This window comes from Panthera onca, chromosome X (assembly GCF_046562875.1).
Source record: "Panthera onca isolate mPanOnc1 chromosome X, mPanOnc1 haplotype 2, whole genome shotgun sequence".
Lineage (NCBI taxonomy): Eukaryota > Metazoa > Chordata > Mammalia > Carnivora > Felidae > Panthera > Panthera onca.
The window spans coordinates 122,270,163-122,296,286 of record NC_138357.1 but is presented as its reverse complement, the minus strand read 5'-3'; the positions used below and the strand labels follow the sequence as shown (position 1 = coordinate 122,296,286).

The following is a 26,124-nucleotide window of genomic DNA, read 5'->3' as shown; positions in this document are numbered from 1 at the left end:
GCCGATCCATTTTTCAGAAACCTCAATGAAATCGACGCAGCTTTAAGGATTTATGGATTTAAGCTCGGCTTTGAGAAGCTGCATTTAAAAGAACCTTCAAAAAAGGTTCAAATTTCATTCTTTTTGTTCCTGCTTCTCGTACGAACTCCGGCACATGTACCTGAATAATGAGTTATAGGTCACGAACTAGGGAGAAAGGAGGTAATTGGATTTCTACTTCTTTACCTGAATCAGAAATAGCAATAATATAAGGAGTATATTCCCACAGCAAATCAACCATTATTGGATTTTTAGGATTTACCATCTTACGGGCAGGCTGAGGTCAGCCCCTCAGAGGAAGGTTTGAATTATCCGGCTATCGCTGACATTATGACTATTTATAGGCATTTATGAGATATAAGAGGTCCTCGCCATACACATTTACTCACTCACGGTACGTTTTATTGCACACACTTCTTTTCTTTGCCTATCAACCTATCAATGCCAGATCAAATTTCCTTGAAGGCCACATTTTTCACATCACTATCCTGCTTACGAATCTAGAATTATTCCCTATTCCTTGAGAACATCAAAGTTAAAGCCCCCTGCAATGACTATTAAACCTCATTTTCAACCACAATAACCCACTTCTCATTCTTCGTTTATGCCATCCATTCATTTATCCACTCCTACAAGTACTTACGGAGTTTCTGCTAAAAGCCAGACTCTGAGAGATACTGGGGAAGCAAAAATAGAGACTCCCACTCCCCGTCCACAAGGAGATAGCACTGCCACTGGGTGAGAGATGCTCTAAGCGAGCCAAGGGGCAGAGTCGGGGCCACCTGGAGAAGGTTTCCCGGAGGACACAGTCTTTCCGCTGAGTCGGGAAGGATGGGCGCGGGTGGAAGGATGGGCGAGGGAGTGTCTGGCGAACAAGAGGGGATTTCTTGGGAAGATGGGATGGACGCGAAGGTGTGTGTGGGGAAGCGCGTTCCACGGGCAGGGGTTAGAACAATGTCACGGACCCAGATCAGGGCAAAGGATTAGGGCGACTATGCGTTTCAAAAGTCAGCCAGTTCACAAATTCAGCGGACATATGGGGCAGAAGGAAATTTTGTGGAAAAGAAAACAGATCGAGGATTTGTAATGCCATCTGAGAGAAAGGATTTGAAAAGAGTATGGGGGGCGGATTATGAAAATTAACAACTTCATAAAGGTGGTAATAGCTCATTACACGGTGAAATTGCTTTCTCAGAGCGTTTACTTCTCCTACTTTCCAAAAGTTTAGATTTAGGAAGGTGTATTCGGGAAAATAATCACTTTTATTTAACGGCTAAGATGTGTAAGTCAGAAGCAGAAATCTCTCTGGTCATTCTTAAGCAAGTTAAGCCTATTAATCCGGTCTTTATCCTATTGCCTGATTCTTTTTATTCCAAGGACCATCTTTTTCATTTCCCGCGGATTCTTTATCACAGCTCCCTCTTCTTGAATTACTTTCTCTTCCTGTTCCCAGGATGCAATTCCCTCCTTCATAATTTCAAGAGAACGAAACATTCTTATTTATTCCTCAGCCTATTCGAAAATTAAAAAAAAAGCAATTCCATATTTTCCTGCGTGCAACACTTCCCAAGAACCCGAACTCTTGATGACGGGGCTCGAGGTTGTTTCCCTGGCGAGGACCCTCCCACGAGACCCCCGTGTGTCAGAGAGGCACAGATCCTGGTATGACTCGGTGCCTCTGTTTCCTTCCCTGAGAATTCTATCTGGATCCAATTCCAGAGAAGGTGGGAGCGACGAGTCCAGGATGTACCTGGGGAGTCCTGGGTCTCCTGTCCCGTGCGGGATCGTCTCCGCCGTGTGCCCCTCAGGTCCCCACTGCTCTGTCTCGTCCCCACTTCTCATGAGCAGCCCAGTTTCAGCCTTCCCTCACCAGTCTACATTTCCTTTCATTTCCAGTCCTCGGAGATTCTCCTCATATGTTTATACACGGTTATTAGTCTATTTATTTATTTATTTATTTATTTATTTATTTATTTATTTTTGAGAGAGACAGAGAGACAGAGCGCAAGCGGGGAAGGGGCAGAGAGAGAGAGAGAGAGAGAGAGAGAGAGGGAGACACAGAATCTGAAGCAGGCTCCGGGCTCTGAGCCATGAGCACAGAGCCCGACGCGGGGCTTGAACCCACGAACTGTGAGATCATGACCTGAGCCGGAGTCGGACGTTCAACCGACTGAGCCACCCGGGTGCCCGGGTTACTGGCTTTAAAATCCATTTGAAAATATTTTATCTGTAATTCTCATGTGTTCGGAACTCAGAGGGAGGTTCTGTACATATTTCATCCGGACTGGAAGACCAACACGAACTGTCAAACACTCAAAGAGTCTCAAATAGAAATATTTTAAAGGAGAAAAATGCCACCAATCATTTTATGGTCGGAGACCAGAGTATAATTTTGAGACACTCCATTATTCAGTGTCGTCCTTGATCTAGATATGACTACTTTATGGTGTATTTGTCAACTTCTTTTGGTATGTTAATCTTAGGGAATCTTTTTACTTGTCTTTTTGGCTGACCCTTCAGAGCAGGAAATTTCTAGGGAAAGACATCACCTGTTTACAGTTCAGCTATCACAGGTATGAGTTTTCTAAAGCGAGTCAGCAAAAGAGAGCCGAATAAATATAATCTAACACATTTAGATTTTACAAACATCTGCTTGCTTCCCCTCCCTTTATTGAGCATACATCATGTATAAAAATCTGTTTTTAATCAACTAATGTGTAGACTAAAGCCTGTGGTTTAAACACACTGACCTATCTAGATCCTTTGGGGTTATTCACATTTAAATAGTACAAGTGTTACTGAAGTCCACAAAGAATTACCGAGTCACTTACAAGCATAATAAAGGGAAGTGAAGCCGGGAGACACTTGTTTCCAAGAAGTACCAAAGGGACTGACAACACTTGCGAAGAAAGCCCGGGTAATGGGAAGGTAACAAAATCCAGCGCTCAGCGAACCATGCATCCAGAAGCTTCCACCACAGGGACTTCTGTGGAGTTTTCTAGAACTTAACTGTATCGCTAACATCCTGTGTGGCGGTCAGCAGGTCCTATAACCTCCTAATTTTGGCTGTGCTTTGTGCAGAAGAGAGATAATATTTTTTGGCATAAGGGTCGGGGGACTAAGCGTATGTAAGTATCCACTTCCCTGTGGATATCTAAGGAATTCTACAGAGTACCAAAAAAATGGTTTTAGTTTCCTGTTCTCACCTCGAAAACGTCAACATATTTACATCTCCTTACGGTGCTGAGCTTTGTGGAGACCGAAGGAGGCAGGCCGGAGTGACCACACATGCAGAGTGAGGAGACGGGGCAGGGGGGGGGGGCTGCCCTCCCACCTGAATTCTCCTGGACAAGGGACTCTCGGGCTCAGTCTTCCCATCCACAATCTGGGCTACTGTCTAGGTCAGGGGAGAAAATGAACACGTACACCAGGAACCATCGAAACGCGTTCAGTTTGGTGTCGGTAGCAGGCACCACAAGGGGACCAACCCCGTGCCTCAGGCTTCCTGGTGACTTTAGGCTGCGAGCACCTGTTCTTGTCCTGTTCTTCTCCGCACTGGGGTTTTATCTGGCCCCAGGCAGAGCAGGCTGGGGTGCTGGGGAGAACAAGGGGAAGCTGATGCCTCTAGGGGCAGTAGGTGGATGAAAAGCCCAGTTTCCCTCATCTCCCAGGTGGGAGCGCTCTGAGTCGTGCCCCGTAACATCTTCCAGAGAGCCCCAGCGAGAGGGGCCCAGTGGCCCACAGCAACAACCTGCTCCAGTCCACACCCTCTTTCCGCTTCCTTCCCTTCTTGGTCCCGCTTCCCCTCTGCCCTACAGATGCCTCCTGGGTCACCTTCCAACGTGGATTGCGAGCCATGCTCTTCTTCCGGGAGAACTCAACTGAAAGTTTACTGGGAAAATAATCCTAGTGTATTATTTTTAAAAAATTTTTTTAATGTTCATTTATTTTTGAGAGACAGAGCACGGGAGGGGAAGGGGCAGAGAGAGAGAGAGAGAGAGAGGGAGACACAGAATCCGAAGCAGGCTCCAGGCTCTGAGCTGTCAGCACAGAGCCTGATGCGGGGCTCGAACTCATGAACCGAACCATGAGATCATGACCTGAGCCAAAGTCGGACACTTAACTGACTGCACCACCCAGGAGCCCCCTAATCCATCATTTATGAGTACACCTTCTTATGAGTAATAGCCACATTAGTAAAAAAGGATTTTGGGGCGCCTGGGTGGCTCAGTCGGTTGAGCCTCCGACTTCGGCTCAGGTCGTGATCTCGCGGTCTGTGAGTTCAAGCCCCGCATCGGGCCCTGTGCTGACAGCTCGGAGCCTGGAGCCTGCTTCGGATTCCGTGTCTCCCTCTCTTTCTGCCCCTCCCCCGCTCATGTTCTGTCTCTCTCTGTCAAAAATAAATAAAAATAAAAAAGATTTTTTTCCTTTTGAAAGACATGTGCAAATACAAGAAGAGATTGTTTTCTCTTCCTCCATTTTTCTTTTTTCTAGAGGTCACATATCTTCCGAATTCCAGGCTCAAAACCAGGAGTCACCGGAAATACAATGTCCGCCACAAATGTGAATCACATTTAAAATTTTCTAATAGTCATGTTAAAAAACAAAAGTAAAAAGAATCAGTTAAAATTAATTTTAAGACTATATTTTACCTAATTCAACAACCAAAATATTATTTCAACCTGTGATGAATATTAAAAAAAACTGATGAGCTGGGGGCGCTGGCTGGCTCAGTCAGTGGAACAGGAGACGCTTGATCTTGGGGTTGTGAGTTCAAGCCCCACCATGGTTGTAGAGATGACTTAAAAACAAAATCTTAAAGAAAAACTGATGAGCTATTTTACATTATTTTCGTTTCTTTTTACTAAGTCTTTGGAGTCTGGTATGTGTTTTATACATGCAACACATAAATAATTCAAGACGGTCCTTCTAAAAGTAAAGATACACGATGGTCCTTCTGCAAGACGGATTTGGTGTCTTAATATTAAGCCAATGATTGGACTGATAACCGGAAAGGATGCTAATTTTTCCCATAACTTTTTTTTCTACTGTTTGAGAGAGACAGAGAGACAGAGAGACAGAGAGACAGAGTGTGAGCAGGGGAGGGGCAGAAAGAGAGGGAGACATGGAATCTGAAGCAGGCTCTACGCTCCGAGGTGTCAGCACAGAGCCCGACCCCAGGGGCTCGAACCCACGAACCGCGAGATCATGACCTGAGCCAGAGTCGGATGCTTAACCGACGGAGCCACCCAGGCGCCCCCCACGTCATGTAGTTTTCAGTGAGGGTTGTCAGAGCTGATGCTTTAACAGTCCAGGGCAGGATAGCGGATTTCACACCAATCTCAATATGAGCCTGTAGGCATCGGATATGGACACCAGCCGAGAATAGTCAATGCAACTTAACAGATGAGCTTTGTATTTCCACATACGCTGATCCCTAATCGAATAGCAAGGTAAGCAGACAAAAATACTGCTAATTTTAGCCTTTGGAGACCCGTACCTAAGAATCAGGTTGCAGGGAATTAATGACTTGTCATTGAGTGCTACTATTAAAATGTATGCCTGAAACAGGAGATTTCAGTAATTCCTTTCGGGTTTATCCAGGCCTTAAAGAATGTTTGCTCTTATTCCGAAGTCAATGCTTGAAAATGTCTTTAAAGTATAATATTAAGTCTGGATGCCTTTCAAGGCAAACACAGATCTGGCTTGTTTCATGCCATAATATTCAGAGCGACATTCAGGAACCGTGTTTGTAGCCCTGACATCCAACACCACCGCTCCAGCACCATCAGGATATGAACACGTTGAGTGCCACAATCCATACATTTTCTTCTAAGAAACTTTAATCACGATCCTTAATACGCAAACACACCCGTATTAACACATGCCACCTGCGTGAAGGCAAAAACTCTTTATATACGTAACGAAACACTTAAGATGTTTTAATTACATCGCAGGAGTTTAAGGTTCAACTCGTGACGGACCGCGGATACGTGTGATTTATGCTGGTTTTATTTTTTAATGCCTTTTTTCATTGGTTATGATAGCTAACATTTCCAAATGCCCTGGCAAGACAGGCCGCCCAGGGAACTTCAAAAACATAATAAAACTCCATCTACATACAAATTTAAGTCTAGTGTTCCGTGGACTACAATTTGAGCCATTTTGACACGCGATACTGTATTTACCTTGTCAGGTTTTATTTGATAGTTCTATATTAATTCCACAGAACCTGCTCCATATAGTTATCAATTCCATCGTCCAGAGTTCGGGGTTTATATTCTAATCTGGTAGTCAATAATACACAGAGAGCAATTTTTAAATACCATTTATGGTCTAGAAGAGCTTTCAGATTTTAATGGAGATAGGTAAATATCTCAGTAGAGTTAGATTCACCTAGTTCTAATTTTAGCAGATCCAACAACTCCTCATCCCCTGGCCTTATTTCTGCCGGTAATAAGAGAGGCGAGCAACGGACCCGTAACCACATGTGTCACTTTTGAGAATCAATACTGAGGTGAAGGAAGCTGGATTACTAGGAACCTCTGAAAATCTGAAATGTAGAAATTCCCATTGCAAAATTTGTGCCCATAGAGAAGTATTTCAGATAAAACGATTGTAACTTTTATCAGCGGAACACACAGGAAGCATTTCCTAGGATTATGGCGTAAGTGGAAGGGCCGTGAAGGTCCAATTTGGCAGCTCTTTTGCTGCCTTTCTCTGCTCATTTGCCCCTATCCAGGCTCTGGAATCGGCCTCCACACAGCACATAAGAGGCAACCAGGTGTCAGTCCAGAATTAGATGGTGAAGGGGCGCCTGGGTGGCTCAGTTGGTTGAGCGGCGGACTTCGGCCCAGGTCATGATCTCATAGTTCATGGGTTCAAGCCCCGCGTCGGGTTCTACACTGACAGCTCGAGCCTGGAGCCTGCTTCAGAATCTGTGTCTCCCTCTCTCTCTGCCCCTCCTTTGCTTGTGTTCTCTCTCTCTCTTTCTCTCTCTCAAAAATGATAAATAAACTTAAAAAAAAAAAAAGAATTAGATGGTGAAAAGATCACGGAAATATCAGAAAACAGACTGACAGTAGTAGTTGATTATTTCTGCTCAAAAGAAAAGCTTTCAAGTTGGGGAAATCTGAATCTCCCAGAGCAGGGGACGACGGCACGGTACAGCCCGCAGACCAAATCCCGCCTGCCACCTGTTTGTGTATGGCTTGCCAGCTCAGAATGGTTTTGACATTTTCAAATGGTTTGAAAAAATGAAAAGGTAAAATTTTGTGACCCACGAAGAGTATATGAAATTCAAATTTCTGCGTCCATGACGTTTTACGGGAGCACAAAAACTGTCATTTGTTTAAGGGTTGGCTGTTGCCACTTAGAAGCCACAATGACAGAGTTGATTACTGGTCCTTTGCAGAAAGTTGGTCTCCTTAGAAACAATAAAAACATCTTAAAAAAAATAACCTAAACACTTTTTATTGGCTAATACGGAGTGTTTCCTCTGTTGGTCCAAATCATTTTAAAATTTCAACAACTCAGCTCACTTAACATTTTCGTTATTAAAAACAAATCTTTTTTAATGTTTATTTATTTTTGAGAGACAGAGAAAGACAGAGCACGAGCAGGGAGGAGCAGAAAGAGAGGGAGACACAGATTCTGAAGCAGGCTCCGGGCTCCGAGCTGTCAGCGCAGAGCCCGATGTGGGGCCCGAACCCATGAACCGTGGAGAGCGTGACCTGAGCCGAAGTCGGACACTCAACTGACTGAGCCGCTCAGGCGCCCCTCACTTAACATTTTCAATCCGTCCTATGAGAGCGGAGGAATATGCCTAAAATTTCAATCATTCAGCAACCCAAAATTCTAAAGAAGACTCTTTTCGTTTCTTTTTGTTGGCTACCAAAACGATTTTTAATTCATAAAAGAAAACAATGGCTTTCAAGCATGGGTGAAACGCAAATGTCCGAGTCAATTCCTCTGTCAACTTTTGCTCAGAGAAGCAGAAGATCCAGGCTGAAAAAGGCTCAGAAAGGACCTCATATGGAATCAAGGTTGTTCCAGCAAGAGCATGGTGGGTAAAGACGGCAGCGAGCACAGGGATCAGTCAGTTCTTTCTGACATGTGAATAAGTGTCAAGCGTTGGGTTGCAGGTACACACCGAGTGTGGAATCACTCGTTAATCGCTTTTTCCATCCACTCGACTTTCCTCAGTCTTTTTTCTTAATCATAAGACACACCTCAAAGGGGTCCTTAGAGCACAAGATAATTAATGTCTGTAAAATCCCCTGAAACTGATGAACGTCATACACCTTGTTTGTATATGTCACTTCGAGCTTTACTTCCTCCATCACTCAGAGATTGAATAATCTTGATCTTATCCCCTTTCCTCCGTTTTAAGTAGATGATGACATTGTTAGATACTCATTAACGAACATGTTCTGACTTTTCTACTTAAATAGGGTTTTAATACCATCAAACATTTTTATCAGACCTGAGTGTCTCATGGTGGATGTTTAGCCTTCAACGAATGGAAATATAGTTGAGTCTTTGATCTAATAATTTGGCATCGATCACTCTGATTTGCTTTGTTTCTATAGCAACAGTTATCTCCTCAAACTTTTAGGTTTTAGAGGAATATGCCTTTTCTGGACCAGCTGCTGAAAATGATTATTAAAATTCAATACATGGGCAGCTCTGCTCTTGAATTTGTGGCATTCCCAAGAAGGATTCATATTGTTCACAAAATTCATATCCCCATCTGGGAGGTGCAAAAAGTATTAAAGCCAAGGGAGGTTACACTCTTTGACTCAAAAAAATAGATTAAAATTCCATTCCATCCAAAGGGGTCTGGTCTGTTAAGAATTTACAAAATCAATGTTAGTAAGAGAATTCCCCATTTGGGACAGCCTAGAGAATCAAAGAAGAATATGAAAGCATGCCATTGTTTCTCAGCCCTGAATAACCTTCAAAGACAGAACCTTCCTTGGGTTTTAGACCTTTGAATCTCAAATTCCTTGAATTCAAACCGCATCCTTCGTCCCCGACTTGACCATCTTTACTCAGCCATTTCCTCCTCATTTAGTAGGACCGATTCTGCCTTTGTCCAATCAAGGTGATTTTCATGGAGTCGAAATTAAAAACACATAGAAGTTATGGAAGGAAGGGAGGAAGGGAGGAAGGAGGGAAGGAAGGAAGGGAGGGAGGGAGGGAGGGAGGGAGATGATGCCGGATCACAGGGTAAGTGGTTCCCACCCTGGCCTGTTTGCTGCAATCACCTGGGGAACTGAACAAACACCACGCTCAATCTACACCCAACCAGAGTCTGAATTACTTAGGCTGGGGTAAGGTCCAGGGATTGGAATCTTGAAAACTTCCCAGGAGATTCTAATGTGTAGCCAAAAGCAAGAACTATTGCTCAAAACTGAGACATCGGGCTGGTGAATCTTTGGGTCTATAACACAGTGGACACAAATTCATAACTTACTCACTTTACTAGTTTTACACTGTAAGATTTATTCAGAATAAAAAGAGTCTTTTTTTGTAATGCAGCATATACATATAGTGAATGCAGGGATAAAAGTACATACAGATGTCGCTGGAAGTGTGAATTTATGGGAATTTGTCATAGAAAAGCCCAGGAACCTTACTAAAACAGTGCTTTGCAGGCAACACCGATTATTACGGTTCAGAAATTCAGAGGACTTTTTTGACTGGAAACTACAGGGCAATACTTTGTTGAATCACTCAAGTATTCCTAACGGCTAAAAAGAACTTCTGGGGGTGCCTGGGTGGCTCAGTCGGTTGAGCGTCTGACTTCGGCTCAGGTCATGATCTCACGGCCCATGAGTTAAAGCCCCGCGTCAGGCTCTGGGCTGACAGCTCGGAGCCTGGAGTCTGCTTCCGATTCTGTGTCTCCCTCTCTCTCTGCCCCTTTCCCGCTCACAGTCTCTCTCTCTCTCTCTCTCTCTCTCTCTCAAAATAAATAAACATTAAAAAAATTTTTTTAGAAAGAACTTCTGGTTACCTTGCAACCTATTACTATCATACCAACTTAGTTTGTTGATTTCAGCAGTAATTATCTCACCAGAAATATAACAGAAGTATGATACAGATGTTTATAATCCAACAAGATTTTTTAATGTGGTAAATCAAAGATGTAGGGGGGAAATGTTAAGAACTCTCGATGACAAAACAATAGATTCACTGCCCTACCCAGATTCTTTGAAAGGTCAACTCCGGCAACACAACTGCCCTGAAGACTAGAAAAGCCTCTAGACTAAAAGGTAAAATGCAAATATTTACAATGATGGAAACCACAGTGAAACCATTTCATTCCTTCCATCTTTGTCCATAATATTCTGTGTCTTTGATCGAGAGCCACCTGTCTACTGGCCAAAAAAAATAATAAAATAAATAAAAATAATAATAATAATTCTAGAGAGTGAATTATTTTACTTGTGGTGCTTTACAAAAAAAAAAAAAATGATTAAGCCATTTTCCCAGAGTTGGTTTGTGTATACATGACTAAAGACGTTTTAAGGTTCAATGTATTTCGGAAATGAACAAACTCCCATTTCCCCGGAATATATCCTGGTTTGCACATACAATGTTTTGCTAAAGAGGAAGTCAAAGAATAAATGTCGCTTTAAAAAAAAATGTTTAAAGCCATTTGCTTTTAACCCAGTGAGAGAAAACTGTCCAATATTCGGAGAACTGGAAGGAGACTTGCCAGTTAAAACAATTACGAATTACAAAGTCCCATCTTGTCCTGTCCATAGAGTCTAGTTTGCAAAATGTAGCGTGGACCAAGCAGCGGCCTCCTCCCCGGGGAGCTGGTTGGAAAGGCAAACTCTTGGGCCCCGCCCCAGACCTGCTGAATGAGAAACTCGAGGCGGCCCAGATCCTGTGATTTAATAAGCCCTCCAGGGGATTCTGGGGAGTGCTAAAGTTTGAGAACCACTTACCTGAATGTTGTGACACTCTGGGGGGGGGGGGCAGGGGAAGTAAAATTTTTACAGAGAAGAGAAGCTAAGTGGGGGGTAACTAATGCCTGTGCTGTTCTTTTGATCCTATTACTCAGTCTTTGTCATCAGGCCTTATTCTTGGCCCCTAGCTCCTTCAGTCTCCACTGGGAAACAGGGGTGAAACAAGGCAGGGCTGGAGAATTTGGGCAGTGCGGGGAGATGACCCCATGTCATGGCAGACGGAAGGCTTGGGAATGAATGTGTACCTCAGTCAACCGTGCTTTTTACCCCGTCACCATTGGCAAGTCTGAATTGCTTTTTCTAATAAAAACATAGATAGAACTCAGATGTTCAGAAAGTTCCAGGAAAAAAAAAAATCAGTCTTGGTGAAGTTGCCCCAGTGTATTCTCAATTACTTATAAATGCTGTTTTGAAAAATGTTTAAGTGGTGTTGAAAGGGGGAGAGGGCAGTCAGCCAGCAGAGGACCCAAACTCATCTGTTTACGATGAAAACATAATGCCACCCCCCCCCCCCAACTGGTTGAAGTAAGTGCACCTCTTTAAGATTTGGCTTGACACAAAACACACAAAGCTGAAAGCAAACGTTAAAGTTCGCTCTCAGAACGTTTCAGCGTGACTTTTGTCATCTGATTTTCAAATGTCTGTGATCTTGGTTGACCACTGTGATCGGACACTCCAGGGAGGTGGAACGCTAACCCATGACGTCAGAGACGGCTCGACAGTTCAGCGGTGACAGTAAATCATATAGTGGCCTTCCACTAACCATTGTTTTTCTCTAATGCGTTAGTTTTATTTGAATGGAGCGTCCCTTATATAGCTAATGAATACATTTTCAAATCAAACACATTTTACTATAATTAAAGGCAGACTTTAGCACTGCATAATTTTGACTGCAAGTGAGTCTTACACCAGAATGTGTTCTTTCCATCTCCAAACAATGATGACAAAACAGTGACTTCATATATACCACACACACACACACACACACACACACACACACACAGACACGTATATACATACATATGCCTCAGCCATAAATATTGCCTCAGCCAACATGTATTCTTTTCCAGCTTTGACTCTCTCCTCTATCCTGATAATATTCAAAGTTTGACCTCAGATCTCAAGTGTGACCTAAACTTTGGTCTCTTGTTCCCAAAGCTTTGATGCTACCTTATTTTATTTTTTTTTTAATTTTTTTAACGTTTTTATTTATTTTTGAGACAGAGAGACAGAGCATGAATGGGGGAGGGGCAGAGAGAGAGAGGGAGACACAGAATCGGAAGCAGGCTCCAGGCTCTGAGCCATCAGCCCAGAGCCCGACGCGGGGCTCGAACTCACAGACTGTGAGATCATGACCTGAGCCGAAGTCGGACGCTTAACCGACTGAGCCACCCAGGCGCCCCAATGCTACCTTATTTTAAACTCAACTTTCTTAACAGCATCATCTGCCCCTTTGAAATTTCACTCCATTTTCTAGTCTTTACAAAGGATAATGACCATTCTCCAGGCGAGAACTAAACTCAACATACTCTTAGACTTTGACCTCTCCTTCATGCATTCTATCAACCACTCTCTAGGGTTGCCTGGTTGTCTATTAGAAGGCCCCTTGACTTCAGCTTTCCCTTTTCTTCTCAAGGTTACCACTCTAACCATCTTCTTCTGAGAAGTGTTGGTTTTCATCCCTCTAATTTTTGCCCAGCCAAGCGGGTCCATGCGTGGTCACCAAGGTAATCTTCTGAGTAAGTTTGTATTACTATAGTATCACATGATCAAAAGTCCAAAAGCTGTCTAGTCTTAATTTCCCCAGTAGAAGCCAGCTATAATCACTACTGCCCTACAGAATGAACACTGCACTTCAGATAAACTGTCTGAGGTCATGTCTTTCTACTTACCTAGAATTTTTTTCGTTCCACCCTCCAGCACTCTGCTGAGAATCTAGCCGACTGCTCTACGCGCAAATTGAGGCACCAATAAGTGCTTGCTTGACAAAGGAGTACATGAATAATAATTAATGCAACTAACGATTTCCTGTCTATAACAGAAATCACACAAAGCCAAATCAGAATTCTCTTTCAAACTCGGATAGGATTAAATCATACGTTTCTGAAGACATCAATACATATTTGAGACATCAAGCCAGAGTTCACTACAGTATAAAAACACTTTGATTAAATTAGTTTCAGAAACTGCTCTCTGGCCAAGGAGCTATCTACTACGCATTGGATCAGGCAATAAATCTTGGACTGTATGTGCTGACAGGTGTAAGATGGTTTATTGAATTGTAAGACAAGGAATTGTAAGGCATTACTAAGAAAATACATACTCTCTTGCAATGCAACCTTATTTTACTTAACAAAAGGAATTTAAGAGGATACTATACTGTTAAAGTAATCGCACGAATGCTTCCCATACATCATTAATTGTATATATTAAAAATAATCCAGGAATGAAATCATTAGATTGTGCTGCTGGCTCTAGATCAGACAGATGACTTAATAATGATCCATTTCCCTGAAATAAAGCTCATTTCTGCCTGGTAATAATCAGAGAATTTACACTACCTGTGACCTTCAATACTGCTGCACTCAAATGTTAGCACTGTGGTTTTTACTCTTTTATCTGGTTTTTCTTTGCAATGTTATTCCTTTTTACACAATACCTAAAGAAACTGAGCCCATATATTTAACTTTCTCTTCATGATTGAACTTCATTATAATGATTTCCCGAATTTTTCCATTTAACCAGTTCCTTGAAAATTACCACTAACCATTTGCAGCTATAAGCTTCCCCAATAACCAAAAAAACCCCAATTTTTTCATTTAAAAAATGTACCTAAGGGGACTTTCATGTTGGTTTAACGAAAAATGGCATCTTGGGTGCTCAGGATACAAGGGCAACCTGACATGTCCTCGGAGAGGTTGGTACAATTATGCCACGATCTACACGTAGAACAGTGTGGAGGTGTGCCAATCAGAAAGGTGCGTTTTGTTTTGTCAAGATGGAATGATATTGCTAGAGAATTTGATATTCCTGCCCTTGGCCTCTAGCTCCCAAAGAGTATTCTAGCCCTAAACAAAATCCTAGGTCCAGAAAAGAGATCTCCTTAGGAGCCCTCTCTAGCATGGGATGCTAAAGAGATTTGATTCTGGCGAGAACCAGCCCTTAGGGTCAGAGGGAGGCTGAAAGATAGTGGGTAGGTGGGTTCCTGGCTCCTTGTGGAAACCAGAGCTGTTCACGTGAATCTTAATGACCATTTACTTCCTGAAACCTTATGGAGGAAATCTGGGCCAACAGTTATTGGACACAGCAACATCCGAAGTGTCTCTATTAAATACGCTCCTGTTGTATAGAGAATAGGACGACTGGGCCTCTGTTCATCTCCATTGTACAAGCGATTCATTAAGTGGGAATGGAAGCTCAGATCAAAGCATCCTGCACGCTGCCTGCAAGACTTTAAAGAGCCGACCTCTCTAAAGGGCCTTTGCAAGGTTCCAAGATCTGAGAGACTCCCCAAGTCTTCAGAGCACCAAGTAGTTAGGAAATCAGTCAAAAGACTTCTGCCTATAACCTGAGTCTGTTTCCTGGGCTGCTGGTATTCCACACAAACAGTTCTGGCTGTGGTCTGTAGCATGCTCTGTGGTGCACAGAAAGAGATTCAGAACAAAAGTAGCTCAATTACAAACCGATGCATTGTTTCAAAGTATGGGAGTCAGCGTGTCCTTGATCATCGGAGGAGACCCGGTATCTCACCCTCGGAGGGGATTCCAGGGATGGGATACGGAGTTCCATCCGAATTGAATCTACGGCATAAGCAATGAGGATCCCACCCACACAGTCAACTTGGTACACATTAAGTCTCCCAGTGCCAATATTCTCTAGTAACACATTCAGAGATTCCCCCTGCCTCTTCTTCTTGTTAGAAAACTTCAGATACAAAAGACGTGAACTCCCTCGAAGGAAAGCATCATTAGGACAGGACTCCGGTCTCGCTTTTTCCCCAGTGGATTCAAAATACCTGATACCATGTTTGCTGCATAGCAGATTCTAGAGAATTTGCTAGAGAAATGGGGGGATGAATGGGTGAGTGGATAGATGGATGGGAGGGTGGGTGAATGAATGAGGGCTCCTACAGAGTTTAGGAAAATAATGTGGCACGTTAGTCCCAAATCCTGAGAAAGAATTAAGGTGATGCAGAAAGTTCTCAGATTATACTGTTCTCATAGTTATCCTGGTGCCACCGAAGAGGTGGAAATATTTCCGGTTCTCGTAAATGAACACTAATGAGTCTATCGAGAGCTTTCTAGAAGGATCCACACACTTGGTAATTGGACATTCTGTGGAAGATACCAAAGGCAGTGGACCTATCTGTCTCCTTCTCTGTCAAAGAGCTTGATTCTCTCCACTGTATGTGCTGAAAAGAAAGGCCTTGCCCTCAGGGCGACATTTCTCCTGTGGCGGGAAAGTTGCTGTTGCAAATTAGCAGAGTAGATGCTTGTTTTTAGATTACAGACAAACAGAAAACACCGAGTTCAGGTGCTAGTAATAGGTTTTCCCTGCAGTGATTCACAACTGGTTATTACAACGTCTTAATGTCCGAAACACTAACTTTAAAACTGGAATCTGAAGAAAACATTTCATGCTACGTGCATTCCATCCCCTTGATAACCAATTACGTGTATCAGCACTGAACAACAAGGGGAAGTTGTCAACTGACAAGCATTTTCTTTCCTGTAGTCCTAAAATACAATGAGGGTTTAAAAATGAGGACACGGGTAGTTTTATGTTATTTGCATTTTATAGTATAGTGAAGTGTATCCTGAGGATGCGAGCCTGGAATTCTAGTTTAGGGTCCATCTCAGGAAGTATCCTAGAAATGTGAAAGGAAATTGGCAAAATGAGTTTAAAGCACAGAAATCCCAGGTGTGAATTTTCTGAGCACAGGTGGAGTAAATGAAGAGTCGGATAGAAGTATGTGGGGGATGGGGGGGAGGGGGAAGGCTTTACAGGAGAAACACCTTACTCCAAAGACTTTTGGGACCCTCCATGGCCAGGTATTTCCACTACGTTTCCCAGGCTTAATCACACTCCCCAGGACTGTGGTTCATTTGCTTCCAGGCTGCCATTTTACCATTTGACTCAAGAGTCAAATCTGTAAGGGGAGTTTTATCACCACTAATGCAACCCAGCATGGACCATGTTCCTACGGCACAGAATGAAATTTGGCAAAATCAATGGTCATTTAAAATGGCTAACAAACCTCTGGATCATATCAATTAAGTCCTTCATAGAATTTTCACCTACATTAAACATTACAAATGTACAGCTGGAAGGCATGTTAAAAAAAAAAAAACACCCAACTGTATACATTACAACCCTTAATGTGTTTTGCAGATTTTTTTTAGAGGCTGGGATGAATCCAAATTGACCATGTGTATGCTGTCTTTGGCAATCATGTGGTTTTCCAAAACAATTATAAAAATAAAAGAAACATTTGCTCATTGCTACTAGTGTATACAATGTCTCCATAGGGTACTTTCTGCTGTCGGAATAGACGCTCAATACCTTTAAAAAAATGTTGTAGCTCATTATTCACCAACGTCTGCCAGTTGTTGAGAAATGAAAGAGTCACGATGAGGGTTGGGGTGGGGGATTTAAGACTTAATGAACGTGGTGATTAACATCACAAATAGTGTCTAAACAAAAAGCTGAAGAAGCAAAGGACTGAACTTGAACCTTCACAGTTCCGGATGCTTTCTTTCCTACAACTAGTACATGAGTTTATAATGATAAGTAACATTTCAAAAATAACCATGGACGTAATCTAGCATCCAGATTTACTGGACAGTAACCTCCTTAACGACAATGGTATCTTTGTGCTAATCTTAACTTCTTCCCACGTGAACATGGAGTAGGATCAATCCATGTTTGCACGGCATCGGAATATATATGGACATTGGTGGCGGAGGAAGTGAAGTATTCCATTGCATCGTACTTCACACTCAAAGCTTTTCGAAGACACACCATCCACTTCACATGGGAAGGCCCCATCACAATTTTATTTAAGTTTCCTTTAGTTTCGAATTAAAAAGAAACAAAGAATTTTTAGTGCAATCAACCGCGGTGCATTAAGGGGAAGTCTTAGTCCAACGACCACATACCAAACATGTCATAATCTTCCCCATATGACACACTTACTGGCCTACGAGTGTTCACAACAATATCCACACCCCAAAGTCTACCTACTTTGAATCCAATTTGAGGTGTGCTAAGTATTCATCTGCTTCGAAAGATCAAATATGGACCACAAGATAAATCTCGATACCTTTGACGATGTTCGATTTTGCAATGCGTAGCAGCAGCAGCAGTAGTCATGATAACAGCAGCTAGCATTTATTGAACATACGCTGTGTGCCAAGTATTTTGCATATCTTACGGAGCTCTAGTCCCCTTCATAATGCTACAGGAATGCATTATTACCCCGATCTTTAGTGATGGAGAAACGCACTCCAAGAGCGTCACTTTCCCAAGTTGGCACAGCTAGTGAGTGCTGGAACTAGGCCCCTGAGCCCAGTTCTGTTTGATTCCAAGCTCGTTCTCCACCCCCCACAGCATCCAACTTTCGCGGCATCATCCTCTAAAAAGTCATTCATGTCCGTCACTTTCTTTTTTATTCCATTGTCACATGCCCAGAAGATGCCTCTTATGAGTACAACAGGTCGTGCTGGTTTTGCAAACGGAGACACCAAAGACAGAGTCAGTGTTTCAAAGGGAAGATTGGGATTTCCAAGGTTACACTGATGGGAGAAAAGCAAATAAGCAAGATTCTTCATCCGAGTGGCCCTGGTTAGAATCAAGAGGATTTGGAATCTCAGTCAACAGTAACTGCACCATACAGAAGGACCTCTGCTGGGCCAAGGCATGCTGGGAGCTGCTCACCAAGGACTTAATGAAAAGACCTTCATTTAGGAAATACTTGTCTATCATGAATTGAAATCTTCATCGGAAGACTTTTCCGCAAAAGGAAAATATTGTTCTATTTTAATATCCAACTCATTCTAAAAAAAAACCAACTCTGGGTCATTGACTTAATTTAGTTTCATAAAAAATAACAGGACTGCATCCAACTTAACAGTATAAATACATAAGATACTGGGGAGCCTGGGTGGCAGTCGGTTAAGCGTCCGACTTCGGCTCAGGTCATGATCTCACGGTTCGTGGGTTGGAGCCCCACGTCGGGCTCTGTGCTCACAGCTCGGAGCCTGGAGCCTGCTTCACATTCTGGGTCTCCCTCTCTCTCTGCCCCTTCCCTGCTCGTGCTCTGTCTCTATCAAACATAAATAAAACATTAAAGAAAAATTTTTAAATGTGGAATCTTGAGGCTAGATAATTAGACTTTCAACACATAGTAGGCGATTGTGATACCGGTTGACAAACTCTAAAGGTGATTTCTTTGGTTGTACATGCTGTACATGATTGAAAGAAATAAGATATTGTTCTTCACCCTTTCCTCAGTCTACAATTAGAGAAAGGTCCATATTTTCCTTCAGTGCATCTAGTAATCCCTTTGCCAAAGGGACTGAAGTCACACCAATATTCAGATCACAAAATTAAAAGAGAGGGAAGGGGCACCCGGGTGGCTCAGTCAGTTGAGCACCCAGCTCTTGATTTCAGCTCAGGTCATGATCTCGTGGTTCGTGGGATCAAGCCCCACGTTGGGCTCTGCGCTGACAGTGCAGAGCCTGCTTGGGATTCTCTGTCTCCCTCTCTGTCTCTCTGCCTCTCTCCCATTTGCTCGCTCTCTCTCTCTCTCTCTCTCTCTGTCTCTCTCAAAATAAATAAACATTAAAAAAATTTCTTTTAAAGACAGGGACATGTTCCTGGAAAACATCTTCAAAATGGGATGTGTGCCTGTGGTGACAAGATGATTATTTCTGAATGAAGGAGGGGGTGAGAGGAGAGAGAAACACATCCGAAGCAATGCCACTTTAACGTCCCCAAACAAGGCTGGGGTTGATTTGTTCTGTTGCTTTTAAAAACTTTCATTTGTCACTTTGTAGTAGTCCCAATTCTCATATTTTCTTAATTTCTTTTCTTCTTTAGTTCTGTTTGGCGGTGTTGGCTGCTGGAGTAAACTATGTATTTGAAAAAGCGTATAGTTTAGATTTCCAGAACTTCGAAAAAAATATTGAATATTGCCAGTGTGTTTTAAGTGGAACTCCCAAACAATAGCATGTCGTACGTGGACTTCCCATGGGGTTTTAAGACCTTACAAGAGAAATGGCCAAGTCCCATGAGATTGCTTCCTCCACGTTTTGGGCACGCCTGAAATGTTCTGGCATTATGCTCTCGGCTTGTCTTTTATTGCGTGGAATTTATTACTTGGGAAATATTTTTGAAATATTTTAAAATAATAAGTATTCTTCGAGCAGTAACAGCAAAAACAAACAGAGGGGGAAAAACCGAGTTCTGAACTGTTTTTGTTTCATGAAAATTATTTTAATTTCAGCTATGTATAAATCATCATTCAAGGGCTTAGCGGCATTTAATGACCTCACTCCGTCTTCTTTATAGCTGTTTTCTCAATGATAATGTGAAACAAACAAACCTATTTTTTACAACATTTTCTATGCCTATTGTCCCCCCTACAAAGGCAACCTCAAGTGCAGAGCTTATCTGGATAAGGATCAGTTCAACCTTCAGCAAGCTGTCTTATCATCTAACACTTCCTTGTCAGAAGGAACGCATGGTATTAACTCATATCACCCATCTTCTAGTACAGTCCTTTGGAACACTTTATTTCATAAAACCGCTCAGGGCTATAAAACTCTCAACAGCACTGAAAAAATGACTCTCCCGGAGCCTCGGGAACCAAAGATTAAGGCAGCAGTGAAGTTTTACTAGGGCGGAGTAAGCCAAGTGGAAGAAGCAAACTTAGCTACAGCTGTCCTCACATCTGTGGGGGCATCACAGAGAGGGGGCATCACGGGGAAAGGGCACCGTAAAGAGGGGTGTCATAGAGATAGATAAGGGACACTTCCTGTGGGAGACAAATTTCATTTTGTTTCACCATCTTTATCCATTCGGAGAAATCATTGACAGAAAGCCATTTTATCATTGTAAACAGGACACGTCAGGACAGGGAGCACTTTTATCAAATGTATTCTTTAGACACAAAATGGAAGAGAGAATCATCTTCCTGAAAAATATAGTTATGTGTGTAACTAACAAATGTAAGTCAATCTCCAAGAAAAAAGACCCGATTCAATGGCTTTTTAACCTTCCAACAAACCTATTTTTATGTGTGCATTTGGAGGAAGTGTTACACAAACAGCAAAAAAAATAAAAAATAAAAAAATATATACCAACATTGTCATTAAGAGCCAAACCCATAACTCTCCCCATTAATTGTGACGGCTTCATTTCCTCTACCTTGGCCTTACTCCATGGTCATTCTCAAGGACTCTTAGGGAGGCATCTCTAGCTATTAGATAGAACGCTCAAGATTGCTCACAGTTGTTCGAAAGAAATTAGTTTTGGACTTTCCAGTTGAAAAAAAAAAACCTTGGACAGAAATATTATTGACTGGCTTATTACGTTAGTAAAACAGAGACACTGTGATTGTAGATCCTCGGATACTTGTCTTAACTTACATAAAGGTATGTATTTAACTTCTACAGAAATTGGGTATGTTATAGACCCTGCCTCAAACAGGAAGGCTGCATCCAGTGGAAGAACATTTACTGAAGGTTAGTGTATTTGTGGTCTAGCCATATGGGTTTCCACCAACCGGTCGTGAGACCTAAACCAGGGGTTGGCAAACTATAGCCCGTGGGCCTAATCGGCCAGCCACGCGTTTTTATAGTTTCATTGACACACAGCCACGCCCGTTTGGGTAAGTATTGTCTGTGGCTGCTTTCACACCAGGACAGGTGGAACAGTTCCGAAAGAAACCATATGGCCCAGAAAACTGGCAACACTTAGTAGCTGGCCCTTAAAGTGTTTGCTGACTCCTGCCTTTATGAATTAATCTAGACCTCAGTTTCCCCGTTTGGAATGGAGAGACTGAGCAAGACTGAAGTTTTTCAAGCAAGTCCGCACGTTAGAATCACTTGGGAAGTCAGGGGGATCTATGCGCAGCCAGGGCAAGACTCATTGCACTAGACAATGACAAAGGCCCTTCCAGCTCGGGGCATTCACGTTGTGAACCTCTTGTGAAATAAACAGCATCTGCCTGCAGGAACAAGCGCTTGGAAATTATGCCGGCATTGAAGGCTCATGTTTGATTCCAAGACTCACGTTCCAAGTCTCCGAGTTGAGAAGCTGAGAATCTACAGTTTTGCAGATAAAGAAGCACAGCTACATAAATATAAACGGTGTCTCTGGAAGATGGATTTGAACTAGACGAACAGATCTAATGAGTTAACTTTGGAACTGTGGAATGAATCCACTTTGAATGTATCACCATTAAGACCATTATACATCAAATGCACGCCATTTGGGTGAAAATCTCGGCTGCCAGCCTGTTCTCTGCAGACTTCCCACTCGGTCGAAGGCCCCAGGCTGTCTCTGACACAAACAGCTACACCTGGAAGGTAGTCTTGAACACGAGCCGCCATGACTCGGAAATCTACGGGACAGCAGATCATATCAAGTGCACCTCAATCATGTTTGAGGAAGGGATTAAGGAACGTTTAATAAGCTTTCGGAGGGTTAAATATTGCTGAAACAGCCCGAAGGACGGCATGTGCGGGCCCAGACTGCTCAAGACAGGCCCCAGCCTAAGGTAGAGGAAGCCTGCCATGCAATGCGCCTTGGGGCGCTGCCATTCTGCCACTCAGGGCGGCCACAGATGGCGGAAGCGGGATTCTCCAAGGGCTGAGCTTTCTACATCTCCAAATACATTTGGTTTCGGAGGTCACACAGACAAGTCAATGCCTCTGAGAATGAGGCTGAACATTTCCCTTGGTGTCACTGGCAAAGATGCTTTGGGTCAATTCAGGGTGCCCCAGTCTTGGCCTTTGGGGTCAGATGATTCTCTGCCATGGGGGCTGGGCTGTGCATTTAGGATGATGCTTAGCAGAATCCCCGACCTTGACCCACTAGGTGCCATTATCAGCCCCCTGCCCCCCCCCCCCCCCGTTGCCAGGAGAAGGCAATCGTGCACTGCTAAGCTGACCCCCTAAGCTCTTTATGATTTCTTAGTATTCTGCCTCAGAATGGAATTAAAGGTAACTGTTTTGAGGCAGCAGAGAACAAAATGTATACACAAAAAGTATATATACAAACAAATATACGGGTACATAGTGATATTTTATCCTACCTCTTGTGAATGACAAATATTTCATCACCTCTGCCTGAGGTGAAGTTTAAAAAAAAAAAAAATCAAACGGTCTCTCTCTAATACTTTCTCTAGAGAAATCATTGGGGAGCGATTTGCAGATTCAGAAATGAATGCAAAAACCTGAAAGGCAGTGTTTCACTTGCTTATGTATTCAAAATTCAAAAGAATGGCTGGTGGGCTATGTATGGCTTTCCTTTTTTTTATCTGATGGGCAAATTCTACCGACACAGTGGAGACTATAATCTGATTAAATTATTATGGGCTGTTCCATTTATTTCAACAAGTATTTACTACTGATAAAATGCCTCGTAGCTTTAAAAAAAATGCTCTCGTCACTGAAAACTGAGTAAGCAGATACAAAAGAACTACAAGATACAGTCACCGGGTTTGAGAAATGGACAAAAAGTCTACGGCCATACCACCCTGAACGCGCCCGATCTCGTCTGATCTCGGAGAAATGGACAAATGGTTGGGCCGAGAAGGCTCTGCGCCCCAAGAATGTTCATAAAACAGTACCGAATGCTACGTAATCATGAAAAGACAATACGGAACGTCTGGGGTGAGGGAATTTCATGAAAAGCTAAGCTAGAGAAGTCCTCAGTGAGCCTAGAGTTGGGTCCTTTAAGAACAGCGTGGAGTGAGTAGAGGAAGGGATGGAAGGATTGAGGAAGGAGATCCGTCATTCACTTGTGTTTCTATACACTTTATATTGTCTGACTTCTTAGAGTCTGTAATGGCTTTATTACTCCTCGTCCAGGGCTTCCCAAGGGTCAAGCGTTACAGGGTTTAGTCCTGGATTATTATCACCTCCTGTTTTATTGAGGAGCAAATGAGGCTTAGAGAAGTTAGTTTTGCTTTTATCCCTAACTTAAATGCATATGACTCTAAAATGGCAAGGCCAGGCCCCAAGTTGAAATCAGACCCCAAACCCATCTCAGACTTGCTGAATCAGAATCTGCATATTAACAAGACCCCCGAGTGGTTCCCGTGTACATGTTACGTTTGAGACATTCTGGTCTAAGATACTAATTGAAGCCTACAGTTCCGACAGGTTAGCAATCCTAGAAGGAGGAATGGAGGATAGACCCAAAAGCTGCTATTGACTAACACGTAGTGATCATTTTTATCTGTAACCAGGCTTTGCCAAGAATAACTAAATATGAACAAGAGCTCAGTTGGGTCTCTTAAGAGGTTTGAAATGTCAAAATCATAGACCGAGACTCTAAATTTACATTTTTAACCAGGGCAAATAAATAATCACATTTCAAGTGATGAAATGAATTTAGGGATCACTGGAGATTCGCTCATTCCTTCATTTAACACTTACATATGCAGTGGCTGATGGGTATGGAAGAATTCCATATGGAAAATAGATCATCTTCGATCATAGTCACCACTTTAAAGAAAACTTCTTCGCTCTGTCCAGGGAGCCCTTGTGTCCAAAGTTAAGGCAAAAGCACTTTCAAGCCCTTTTTCCTTGTCAATAATTTTTTGAGGTGTGGGATGTTTGAGCCATAGTTCTTTCAGCCTTAATCCTAGGCAATGATTCGTCAGGGACAGGGTGGGCTCCCTGGGTCTGAGCCCCAAACTTTTATGTCTCTAACCGTACTTATGCTATTTAATTTCCCATGGCCGCGTGTTGCACATGGTTAAAAAGGTTCCTCTTTACCAAGCTTCTCCCACCCACTAGACGCTGGGCTAGACACTTGGCCCTACATTATCTCATTTAATCCTCCCAAGACCCCTAATGAGCAGGTATCATCATTCCCACATCTTTGCCAGGGAGACACGGTTGTTCCAAGGATCAAATAATACTTGAAAGTGCTTTGCAAACTGTCAATCTGGAGATTTACCAGTGCTAGTCATTACTCTTGGTAATAGCTGGTTCTCGGTGTTGAGTCAACAAATACCCTTGAACCACATCTCAGAACAACTGAAAGCAGCATCTTGAAAGAGAACTCTCCCTCCCTCTACTACCACCCAGCCTTGGCCCACGCGACATTTTTCTAGAGGTATGGAGGCAGCACGGTGGCCTTGCCTCTTACGTTTCTAGATGAATTTCTAGAATACAAGAGAAAGTATAACTACTTCACTTAACAAGATGAACACTACACATGGGCGAGCCCCTTTTTTGCCAGGACCCTGTAGAGCCTGATTTCAGCAATCCAGGGGGCCAGAAAAACATCTCTCTCCAAGTTCCTTGGGTGGGGTTTGAGCGGGTACCTCAGGTCTCCTAGATCTTCCAGAAGCAACAGGTCATGCTGAGCGGGAGTCTTAAAATCTGTCCATTTTGCTTCTCCCCATACCAACCGAGAGCAACTGAGCTCTGAACAGCCATATCAAGGGTCAAAGGAGGAAGGAATAAATCTCTCACTCTACCACGTCAGGATATTCATCCTATAGCGCCTAAATTTGTAAAAAAAAAAATCCCCAACAAAGCCAGCCTACCGGTTGGCTTTGGCAACACAAGGGCACTTCCTCCAGTTGCCTCTCATAGCGTCTTCTTAGAGATGGGCCCCTTTAGAGTGGAAATGACAGAAACTGTTCTGAGCCTGGCTATTTACCTGACCTATTAGCTCCGTCCAGGAAGGACACGGAGACTGCGGGGGGAAAGCAGACCTTAATAAATAAGAAAGGGCCTGGCCCAGATTTTATTATGGATTGGGGACCTCATCTCTTGTCCTTTCCTGCCACTCCAAAGGAACGCATGGTGCGAAAGCAAGTCACTGCTTGTCCTCCGCATGTGGCTTTTCATCGGAAAGTGTTTCCACTGCAGCTTCTGGAATTAGGCAATTTCCAGGGAGCAGCACCTAAGCCATCAATTTTTGGCTATCATTCATAGCAAGAACTATCTCATGGATTGAGTTTCATACACTTCTTTTCATAGTCCTTTCATATACTCTTATCACACATTATCATTACATCTAGACTTATCTTGGTTATTCGCCTCTGCATTCCCAGAGTTTACCCAGTGCTAATCTCATTAGCTACAAACAGTCTTTGGGTGAATAGACAAGCCTTCTTTTCTTTCTTTCTTTCTTTCTTTCTTTCTTTCTTTCTTTCTTTCTTTCTTTCTTTTTAAAAGTAGGATTTGATAAAACAGATGGGGGGAGATCATTTATAAAGGTACAAAAGGCGGAGAAGCTTTTCATGATTTCCATATTGTTTTATTAGTAACCTAGTCTATACCAATGTGAATAAAAGCCATTATTTTCCTGATCCCACCCCCCCACCCCTTAAGCAGTAAAGAAGATAGAAGGGAGGAGGCAGATGATAACCCTGCTGTTCTCTGCATTCTGTCCCCATGGAGTGGCAGGAAGCATAGAGAACAAAATCCCCCAGGGCCACTATCGTGGAGGACCTCCAACCCTTCTCCTTCTGCGAGTTCCTTCTTCTGAGCTTTCTTCCTCTCGTAGCCCTAACCAATACCAAAACCTCTTCTTCCCATTCTAAGGGACACGGCTACTAACATAGGCCAAGGTCAGCTTGCTCTATCCTTCCCTCATACAACACAAAAGAAAGTTGGCCCATGGAACTTGTGATTGGTCCAGGCTGTCTACGTGTGACATTAACCCTGAGCTGGCTTCTTTTTCCTAGGAAATAGTCATAGGTCCTCTGTCAACACCCACGGTGTTGATTCTATCAGATAAGCCTAGCTCATCCCCGATGGACTGGACTTCAAAATGGTGCCTGTTCTTAAAGCCATTTCTTTCAGTCTACCACTCCCTGCTTCTTAAAAGTCCATTTTACTACCTAGCTCGGTTT

General features: G+C 42.9%; 1 protein-coding gene across 5 annotated transcripts in view; it reads right to left on the bottom strand.

Annotated features, from left to right (window-relative positions):
* Positions 1-26,124, bottom strand: part of MID1 (midline 1) — a 581,622-nt gene that overhangs the window by 67,075 nt on the left and 488,423 nt on the right. The gene's annotated exons all lie outside the window — the stretch shown is intronic.